This window comes from Bombus affinis, unplaced genomic scaffold (genome assembly GCF_024516045.1).
Source record: "Bombus affinis isolate iyBomAffi1 unplaced genomic scaffold, iyBomAffi1.2 ctg00000108.1, whole genome shotgun sequence".
Lineage (NCBI taxonomy): Eukaryota > Metazoa > Arthropoda > Insecta > Hymenoptera > Apidae > Bombus > Bombus affinis.
The window spans coordinates 481817-493275 of NW_026108847.1; the positions used below are offsets into that span (position 1 = coordinate 481817).

An 11459-nucleotide genomic window follows, 5' to 3' on the forward strand; every position below is an offset into this window, starting at 1 on the left:
AAACGGGAAAGTAATGTCGCTTAATTTTCGTTAAAATAGGCGAATGATTGAGATTTGCGTGTTTCTGGGCTTATTTCGACGCTGGAAAATGCGTGCACTACGTTCTGCACGCATAGTGGTGTGAAAAGAGCGTTTAAACGTCGAAATATTACAAACGGAATAGAAATTACGATTAATCATCGTTAAAATCGGCGAACCATTGCGACTTGCGAGCTTCTGGGCTTGTTTCGACGCTGGAAAAGGCTTGCACTACGTTCTGCACGCATAATGCAGTGAAAATAGCGTTTAAACGTCGAAATATCACAAACGGGAATGAAATAACGCTTAAATTTCTTAAAATCGGCGAACGATTGCTTGCGAGATTCTGGGCTTGTTTCGGCGCTGGAAAACGAGTGTACTACATTCTGCACGCATAATGCAGTGAAAATAGCGTTTTAAACGACGAAATATTACAAACGGGTAAGAAATATCTCTTAATTTTTTTCAAAATTGACGAATGATTGAGATTTGCGTGTTTCTGGGCTTGTTTCGACGCTGGAGAAGGCGTGCTCTACGTTTTGCATGTAAAACGGTGTGAAAAGAGCGTATAAACGTCGAAATATTATAAACGGGATAGAAATTACGATTAATCTTCTTTAAAATCGGCGAATCATTGCGACTTGCGAGTTTCTGGGCTTGTTTCGACGCTGGAAAAGGCGTGCACTACGTTTTGCATGTAAAATAGAGGGAAAACAGCGTTTTAAACGTGGAATTATCTCAAACGGGACAGAAATATCTCTTAATTGTTCTCAAAATATACGAATGGTTGCGATTTGCGTGTATCTGGGTTTATTTCGACGCTGGAAAACGCGTGTACTACATTCTGCACGCATAATGCAGTGAAAAGAGCGTTTTAAACGACGAAATATCACAAACGGGAATGAAATAACGCTTAAATTTCTTAAAATCGGCGAACGATTGCGATTTGCGAGTTTCTAGGCTTGTTTCGGCGCTGGAAAACGCGTGTACTACATTCTGCACGCATAATGCAGTGAAAAGAGCGGTTTAAACGACGAAATATCACTAACGGGAAAGAAATATCGCTTAATTTTCGTTAAAATAGGCGCATGATTGCGATTTGCGTGTTTCTGGGCTTGTTTCGATGCTGGAGAAGGCGTGCACTACGTTTTGCATGTAAAATTGTGTGAACAGAGCGTTTACACGTCGAAATATTACAAACGGGATAGAAATTACGATTAATCTTCGTTAAAATCGGCGAATCATTGCGACTTGCGAGTTTCAGGGCTTGTTTCGACGCAGGAAAAGGCGTGCACTACTTTCTGCACGTATAATGCAGTGAAAATAGCGTTTTAAACGACGAAATAACACAAACGGGAAAGAAATATCGCTTAATTTTCGTTAAAATAGGCGCATGATTGCGATTTGCTAGTTTCTGGGCTTGGTTCGACGCTGTAGAACGCGTGCAATACATTTTGCATGTAAAATGGTGCGAAAAGAGCGTTTAAAGGTCGAAATATCACAAACGGGAATGAAATAACGCTTAAATTTCTTAAAATCGGCGAACGATTGCGATTTGCGAGTTTCTGGGCTTGTTTCGACGCTGGAAAACGCGTGCACTACGTTCTGCACGCATAATGGAGTGAAAAGAGCGTTTAAACGTCGAAATATTACAAACGGGATAGAAATTACGATTAATCTTCGTTAAAATCGGCGAATCATTGCGACTTGCGAGTTTCTGGGATTGTTTCGACGCTGGAAAAGGCGTGCACTACTTTCTGAACGTATAATGCAGTGAAAATAGCGTTTTAAACGACGAAATATCACAAACGGGAAAGAAATATCTCTTAATTTTTTTCAAAATTGACGAATGATTGAGATTTGCGTGTTTCTGGGCTTGTATCGACGCTGGAGAAGGCGTGCTCTACGTTTTTGCATGTAAAATGGTGTGAAAAGAGCGTTTTAAACGTCGAAATATTACAAATGGTATAGAAATTACGATTAATCTTCTTTAAAATCGGCGAATCATTGCGACTTGCGAGTTTCTGGGCTTGGTTCCGACTCAGGAAAAGGCGTGCACTACGTTTTGCATGTAAAATGGAGAGAAATAGCGTTTTAAACGTTGAATTATCTCAAACAGGACAGAAATATCTATTAATTGTTCTCAAAATCGACGAATGATTGCGATTTGCGTGTATCTGGGCTTATTTCGACGCTGGAAAACGAGTGTACTACATTCTGCACGCATAATGCAGTGAAAATAGCGTTTTAAACGACGAAATATCACAAACGGGAAAGAAATGTCGCTTAATTTTCGTTAAAATAGGCGAATGATTGAGATTTGCGTGTTTCTGGGCTTATTTCGACGTTGGAAAACGCGTGCACTACGTTCTGCACGCATAATGGTGTGAAAAGAGCGTTTAAACGTCGAAATATTACAAACGGGATAGAAATTACGATTAATCATCGTTAAAATCGGGCGAACCATTGCGACTTGCGAGCTTCTGGGCTTGTTTCGACGCTGGAAAAGGCTTGCACTACGTTCTGCACGCATAATGCTGTGAAAATAGCGTTTTAAACGTCGAAATATCACAAACGGGAATGAAATAACGCTTAAATTTCTTAAAATCGGCGAACGATTGCGATTTTGCGAGTTTCTGGGCTTGTTTCGGCGCTGGAAAACGAGTGTACTACATTCTGCACGCATAATGCAGTGAAAATAGCGTTTTAAACGACGAAATATTACAAACGGGACAGAAATATCTATTAATTGTTCTCAAAATCGACGAATGATTGCGATTTGCGTGTATCTGGGCTTATTTCGACGGTGGAAAAACGAGGAGTACTACATTCTGCACGCATAATGCAGTGAAAATAGCGTTCAAACGACGAAATATCACTAACGGGAAAGAAATGTCGCTTAATTTTCGTTTAAAATAGGCGAATGATTGAGATTTGCGTGTTTCTGGGCTTGTTTCGATGCTGGAGTAGGCGTGCACTACGTTTTGCATGTAAAATGGTGTGAAAAGAGCGTATAAACGTCGAAATATTATAAACGGGATAGAAATTACGATTAATCTTCTTTAAAATCGGCGAATCATTGCGACTTGCGAGTTTCTGGGCATGTTTCGACGCTGGAAAAGGCGTGCACTACGTTTTTGCATGTAAAATAGAGGGGAAAACAGCGTTTAAACGTGGAATTATCTCAAACGGGACAGAAATATCTCTTAATTGTTCTCAAAATATACGAATGGCTGCGATTTGCGTGTATCTGGGCTTATTTCGACGCTGGAAAACACGTGCACTACGTTATGCACGCATAATGGTGTGAAAAGAGCGTTTTAAACATCAAAATATTACAAACGGGACAGAAATTACGATTAATCTTCTTTAAAATCGGCGAATCATTGCGACTTGCGAGTTTCTGGGCTTGCTTCGACGCTGCAAAACGCGTGCACTACGTTTTGCATGTAAAATGGAGTGAAATAGCGTTTAAAACGTTGAATTATCTCAAACGGGACAGAAATATCTATTAATTGATCTCAAAATCGACGAATGATTGCGATTTGCGTGTATCTGGGCTTATTTCGACGCTGGGAAAACGAGTGTACTACATTCTGCACGCATAATGCAGTGAAAATAGCGTTCAAACGACGAAATATCACTAACGGGAAAGAAATATCGCTTAATTTTCGTTTAAAATAGGCGAATGATTGCGATTTGCTAGTTTCTGGGCTTGTTTCGACGCTGTAGAACGCGTGCAATACATATTGCATGTAAAATGGTGCGAAAGGAGCGTTTAAGGGTCGAAATATCACAAACGGGTATGAAATAACGCTTAAATATCTTAAAATCGGCGCACGATTGCGATTTGCGAGTTTCTGGGCTTGTTTCGACGCTGGGAAAACGCGTGGCACTACGTTCTGCACGTATAATGCAGTGAAAATTGCGTTTAAACGACGAAATATCACAAACGGGAAAGAAATGTCGCTTAATTTTCGTTAAAAATAGGCGAATGATTGATATTTGCGTGTTTGTGGACTTATTTCGACGCAGGAAATCGCGTGCACTACGTTCTGCACGCATAATGGTGTGAAAAGAGCGTTTTAAACGTCGAAATATTACAAACGGGATAGAAATTACGATTAATCTTCTTTATAATCGGCGAATCATTGCGACTTGCGAGTTTCTGGGCCTGTTTCGACGCAGGGAAAAGGCGTGCACTACGTTTTGCATGTAAAATAGAGGGGAAAACAGCGTTTTAAACGTGGAATTATCTCAAACGGGACAGAAATATCTCTTAATTGTTCTCAAAATATACGAATGGTTGCTATTTGCGTGTATCTGGGCTTATTTCGACGCTGGAAAACGCGTGCACTACGTTCTGCACGCATAATGGTGTGAAAAGAGCGTTTTAAGCGTCAAAATATTACAAACGGGACAGAAATTACGATTAATCTTCTATAAAATCGGGCGAATCATTGCGACTTGCGAGGTTTCTGGGCTTGTTTCGACGCTGGAAAACGCGTGCGCTACGTTTTGCATGTAAAATGGAGTGAAATAGCGTTTAAACGTTGAATTATCTCAAACGGGACAGAAATATCTATTAATTGTTCTCAAAATCGACGAATGATTGCGATTTGCGTGTATCTGGGTTTTATTTCGACGCTGGAAAAACGCGTGTACTACATTCTGCACGCATAATGCAGTGAAAAGAGCGTTTTAAACGACGAAATATCACAAACGGGAATGAAATAACGCTTAAATTTCTTAAAATCGGCGAACGATTGCGATTTGCGAGTTTCTAGGCTTGTTTCGGCGCTGGAAAACGCGTGTACTACATTCTGCACGCATAATGCAGTGAAAAGAGCGTTTTAAACGACGAAATATCACTAACGGGAAAGAAATGTCGCTTAATTTTCGATAAAATAGGCGAATGATTGAGATATGCGTGTTTCTGGGCTTTCTTCGATGCTGGAGAGGGCGTGTGCACTACGTTTTTGCATGTAAAATAGAGGGAAAACAGCGTTTTAAACGTGGAATTATCTCAAACGGGACAGAAATATCTATTAATTGTTCTCAATATCGACGAATGATTGCGATTTTGCGTGTATCTGAGCTTATTTCGACACTGGAAAACGAGTGTACTACATTCTGCACGCATAATGCAGTGAAAAGAGCGTATAAAACGACGAAATATCACTAACGGGAAAGAAATGTCGCTTAATTTTCGTTAAAATAGGCGAATGATTGAGATTTGCGTGTTTGTGGACTTATTTCGACGCAGGAAATCGCGTGCACTACGTTCTGCATGCATAATGGTGTGAAAAGAGCGTTTAAACTTCGAAATATTACAAACGGGACAGAAATTACGATTAATCTTCTTTAAAATCGGGCGAATCATTGCAACTTGCGAGTTTCTGGGCTTGTTTCGACGCTGGAAAACGGGGTGCACAACGTTTTGCATGTAAAATGGTGTGAAGTAGCGTTTAACCGTTGAATTATCTCAAACGGGACAGAAATATCTATTAATTGTTCTCAAAATCGACGAATGATTGCGATTTGCGAGTTTCTGGGCTTGTTTCGACGCTGGGAAAACGCGTGCACTACGTTCTGCACGTATAATGCAGTGAAAATTGCGTTTTAAACGACGAAATATCACAAACGGGAAAGAAATGTCGCTTAATTTTTCGTTAAAAATAGGCGAATGATTGATATTTGCGTGTTTGTGGACTTATTTCGACGCAGGAAATCGCGTGCACTACTTTCTGCACGCATAATGGTGTGAAAAGAGCGTTTAAACGTCGAAATATTACAAACGGGACAGAGATTTCGATTAATCTTCTTTAAAATCGGCGAATCATTGCGACTTGCGAGTTTCTGGGCTTGTTTTCGACGCTGGAAAACGCGTGCACTACGTTTTGCATGTAAAATGGTGTGAACAGAGCGTTTACACGTCGAAATATTACAAACGGGATAGCAATTACGGTTAATCTTCGTTTAAAATCGTTGAATGATTGCGATTTGCGTGTATCTGGGCTTATTTCGACGCTGGGAAAACGAGTGTACTACATTCTGCACGCATAATGCAGTGAAAATAGCGTTTTTAAACGACGAAATATCACAAACGGGAAAGAAATGTCGCTTAATTTTCGTTAAAATAGGCGAGATGATTGAGATTTGCGTGTTTCTGGGCTTATTTCGACGCTGGAAAACGCGTGCTCTACGTTCTGCACGCATAATGGTGTGAAAAGAGCGTTTTAAACGTCGAAATATTACAAACGGGATAGAAATTACGATTAATCATCGTTAAAATCGGCGCGAACCATTGCGACTTGCGAGTTTCTGGGCTTGTTTCGACGCTGGAAAAGGGCGTGTGCACTACGTTTTGCATGTAAAATAAAGGGAAAACAGCGTTTTAAACGTGGAATTATCTCAAACGGGTCAGAAATATCTCTTAATTGTTCTCAAAATATACGAATGGTTGCGATTTGCGTGTATCTGGGTTTATTTCGACGCTGGAAAACGCGTGGTACTACATTCTGCACGCATAATGCAGTGAAAAATAGCGTTTTAAACGACGAAATATTACAAACGGGAAAGAAATATCTCTTAATTTTTTTCAAAATTGACGAATGATTGCGATTTGATAGTTTCTGGGCTTGTTTCGACGCTGTAGAACGCGGTGCAATACCTTTTGCATGTAAAATGGTGCGAAAAGAGCGTTTAACGTTCGAAATATCACAAACGGGAATGAAATAACGCTTAAATTTCTTAAAATCGGCGAACGATTGCGATTTGCGAGTTTCTGGGCTTGTTTCGACGCTGGAAAACGCGTGCACTACGTTCTGCACGCATAATGGAGTGAAATTAGCGTTTTAAACGTCGAAATATTACAAACGGGATAGAAATTACGATTAATCTTCGTTAAAATCGGCGAATCATTGCGACTTGCGAGTTTCTGGGCTTGGTTCGACGCTGGAAAAGGCGTGCACTACTTTCTGCACGTATAATGCAGTGAAAATAGCGTTTTAAACGACGAAATATCACAAACGGGAAAGAAATATCTCTTACTTTTTTTCAAAATTGACGAGGTGATTGAGATTTGCGTGTTTCTGGGCTTGTTTCGACGCTGGAGAAGGCGTGCTCTACGTTTTGCATGTAAAAATGGTGTGAAAAGAGCGTTTAAACGTCGAAATATTACAAACGGGATAGAAATTACGATTAATCTTCTTTAAAATCGGCGAATCATTGCGACTTGCGAGTTTCTGGGCTTGTTTCGACGCAGGAAAAGGCGGTGCACTACGTTTTGCATGTAAAATAGAGGGAAAACAGCGTTTTAAACGTGGAATTATCTCAAACGGGACAGAAATATCTCTTAATTGTTCTCAAAATATACGAATGGTTGCGATTTGCGTGTATCTGGGTTTATTTCGACGCTGGAAAACGCGTGCACTACGTTCTGCATGCATAATGGTGTGAAAAGAGCGTTTAAACTTCGAAATATTACAAACGGGACAGAAATTACGATTAATCTTCTTTAAAATCGGCGAATCATTGCAACTTGCGAGTTTCTGGGCTTGTTTCGACGCTGGAAAACGGGTGCACAACGTTTTGCATGTAAAATGGTGTGAAGTAGCGTTTAACCGTTGAATTATATCAAACGGGACAGAAATATCTATTAATTGTTCTCAAAATCGACGAATGATTGCGATTTGCGTGTATCTGGGCTTATTTCGACGCTGGAAAACGAGTGTACTACATTCTGCACGCATAATGCAGTGAAACGAGAGTTTTAAACGACGAAATATCACTAACGGGAAAGAAATGTCGCTTAATTTTCGTTAAAATAGGCGAATGATTGAGATTTGCGTGTTTTCTGGGCTTGTTTCGATGCTGGAGAAGGCGTGCACTACGTTTTGCATGTAAAATGGTGTAAAAAGAGCGTTTAAACGTCGAAATATTACAAACGGTAAGAAATTACGATTAATCTTCGTTATTATCGGCGAATGATTGCGATTTGCGTGTATCTGGACTTATTTCGACGCTGCAAAGGGCGAGCACTACGTTCTGCACGCATGATGCAGTGAAAATAGCGTTTTTTAAACGTCGAAATATCACAAACGGGAATGAAATAACGCCTAAATTTCTTAAAATCGGCGAACGATTGCGATTTGCGAGTTTCTAGGCTTGTTTCGGCGCTGGAAAACGAGTGTACTACATTCTGCACGCATAATGCAGTGAAAATAGCGTTTAAACGACGAAATATTACAAACGGGAAAGAAATATCTCTTAATTTTTTTTCAAAATTGACGAATGGTTGAGATTTGCGTGTTTCTGGGCTTGTTTCGACGCTGGGAGAAGGCGTGCACTACGTTTTGCATGTAAAAATGGTGTGAAAAGAGCGTATAAACGTCGAAATATTATAAACGGGATAGAAATTACGATTAATCTTCTTTAAAATCGGCGAATCATTGCGACTTGCGAGTTTCTGGGCTTGTTTCGAAGCTGGAAAAGGCTTGCACTACGTTCTGCACGCATGATGCAGTGAAAATAGCGTTTAAACGTCGAAATATCACAAACGGGAATGAAATAACGCTTAAATTTCTTAAAATCGGCGAACGATTGCGATTTGCTAGTTTCTGGGCTTGTTTCGACGCTGTAGAACGCGTGCAATACATTTTGCATGTAAAATGGTGTAAAAAGAGCGTTTTAAACGTCGAAATATTACAAACGGTAAGAAATTACGATTAATCTTCGTTAATATCGGCGAATGATTGCGATTTGCGTGTATCTGGGCTTATTTCGGACGCTGCAAAGGGCGAGCACTACGTTCTGCACGCATGATGCAGTGAAAATGGCGTTTTAAACGTCGAAATATCACAAACGGGAATGAAATAACGCTTAAATTTCTTAAATTCGGCCGAACGATTGCGATTTGGGAGTTTCTAGGCTTGTTTCGGCGCTGGAAAACGAGTGTACTACATTCTGCACGCATAATGCAGTGAAAATAGCGTTTTAAACGACGAAATATTACAAACGGGACAGAAATATCTCTTAATTTTTTTCAAAATTGACGAATGGTTGAGATTTGCGTGTTTCTGGGCTTGTTTCGACGCTGGAGAAGGCGTGCACTACGTTTTGCATGTAAAATGGTGTGAAAAGAGCGTATAAACGTCGAAATATTATAAACGGGATAGAAATTACGATTAATCTTCTTTAAAATCGGCGAATCATTGCGACTTGCGAGTTTCTGGGCTTGTTTCGACGCTGGAAAAAGGGCGTGCACTACGTTTTGCATGTAAAATAGAGGGAAAACAGCGTTTAAACGTGGAATTATCTCAAACGGGACAGAAATATCTCTTAATTGTTCTCAAAATATACGAATGGTTGCAATTTGCGTGTATCTGGGTTTTATTTCGACGCTGGAAAACGCGTGTACTACATTCTGCACGCATAATGCAGTGAAAAGAGCGTTTAAACGACGAAATATCACAAACGGGAATGAAATAACGCTTAAATTTCTTAAAATCGGCGAACGATTGCGATTTGCGAGTTTCTAGGCTTGTTTTCGGCGCTGGAAAACGCGCTGTGTACTACATTCTGCACGCATAATGCAGTGAAAAGAGCGTTTAAACGACGAAATATCACTAACGGGAAAGAAATGTCGCTTAATTTTCGATAAAATAGGCGAATGATTGAGATATGCGTGTTTCTGGGCTTTTCTTCGATGCTGGAGAGGGGCGTGCACTACGTTTTGCATGTAAAATAGAGGGAAAACAGCGTTTTAAACGTGGAATTATCTCAAACGGGACAGAAATATCTATTAATTGTTCTCAATATCGACGAATGATTGCGATTTGCGTGTTTCTGGGCTTGTGTCGATGCTGTAGAACGCGTGCAATACATTTTGCATGTAAAATTGTGTGAAACAGAGCGTTTACACGTCGAAATATTACAAACGGGATAGAAATTACGATTAATCTTCGTTAAAATCGGCGAATCATTGCGACTTGCGAGGTTTCTGGGCTTGTTTCGACGCTGGAAAAGGCGTGCACTACTTTCTGCACGTATAATGCAGTGAAAAATAGCGTTTTAAACGACGAAATATCAGAAACGGGAAAGAAATATCTCTTAATTTTTTTCAAAATTGACGAATGATTGAGATTTGCGTGCTTCTGGGCTTGTTTCGACGCTGGAGAAGGCGGTGCTCTACGTTTTGCATGTAAAATGGTGTGAAAAGAGCGTTTTAAACGTCGAAATATTACAAACGGGACAGAAATTACGATTAATCTTCTTTAAAATCGGCGAATCATTGCGACTTGCGAGTTTCTGGGCTTGTTTCGACGCTGGAATACGCGTGCACTACGTTTTGCATGTAAAATGGAGTGAAAGCAGCGTTTTAAACGTGGAATTATCTCAAACTGGACAGAAATATCTCTTAATTGTTCTCAAAATATACAAATGAATGCGATTTGCGTGTATCTGGGCTTATTTCGATGCTGAAAATAGCGTGTACTACATTCTGCACGCATAATGCAGTGAAAAGAGCGTTTAAACGTAGAAATATTACAAACGGGATAGAAATTACGATTAATCTTCGTTAAAATCGGCGAATCATTGCGACTTGCGAGTTTCTGGGCTTGTTTCGACGCTGGAAAAGACGTGCACTACTTTCTGCACGCATAATGCTGTGAAAATAGCGTTTAAACGTAGAAATAATACAAACGGGATAGAAATATCTCTTAATTTTTTTCAAAATATACGAATGATTGCGATTTGCGAGTTTCTGGGCTTGTTTCGGCGCTGTAGAACGCGTGCAATACATTTTTGCATGTAAAATGGTGTGAAAAGGGCGTTTAAACGTCGAAATATTACAAACGGGACAGAAATTACGATTAATCTTCGTTAAAATCGGCGAATCATTGCGACTAGCGGGTTTCTGGGCTTGTTTCGACGCTGGAAAACGCGTGCACTACGTTCTGCACGCATAATGGAGTGAAAAGAGCTTTTTAAACGTCGAAATATTACAAACGGGATAGAAATTACGATTAATCTTCGTTAAAATCGGCGAATCATTGCGACTTGCGCGTTTCTGGGAATGTTTCGACGCTGGAAAAGGCGTGCACTACGTTTTGCACGCATAATGCAGTGAAAATGGCGTTTAAGCGACGAAATATCACAAACCGGAAAGAAATAGCGCTTAATTTTCGTTAAAATCGGCGAATGATTGCGATTGGCAAGTTTCCGGGCTTGTTTCGACGCTGGAAAACGCGTGCACTACGTTTTGCATGTAAAATGGATTGAAAAGTGCGTTTAAACGTCGAAATATCACAAACGGGATGGACATTACGGTTAATCTTCGTCAAAATCGACGAACGATTGCGATTTGCGAGTTTCTGGGCTCGTTTCGACGGTGGGAAAACGTGTGCACTACGTTTTGCATGTAAAATGGAACGTAA

General features: G+C 40.2%; 1 long non-coding RNA gene across 1 annotated transcript; it reads left to right on the forward strand.

The window, feature by feature from the left end:
- Nucleotides 1–1067: 1067 nt before the first annotated feature.
- On the forward strand, nt 1068–8605 carry LOC126927416 (uncharacterized). Its single transcript, XR_007715461.1, has 3 exons — nt 1068–1123; nt 4493–4562; nt 8555–8605. It is a non-coding gene; the product is annotated as an uncharacterized LOC126927416 (long non-coding RNA).
- Nucleotides 8606–11459: the final 2854 nt, after the last annotated feature.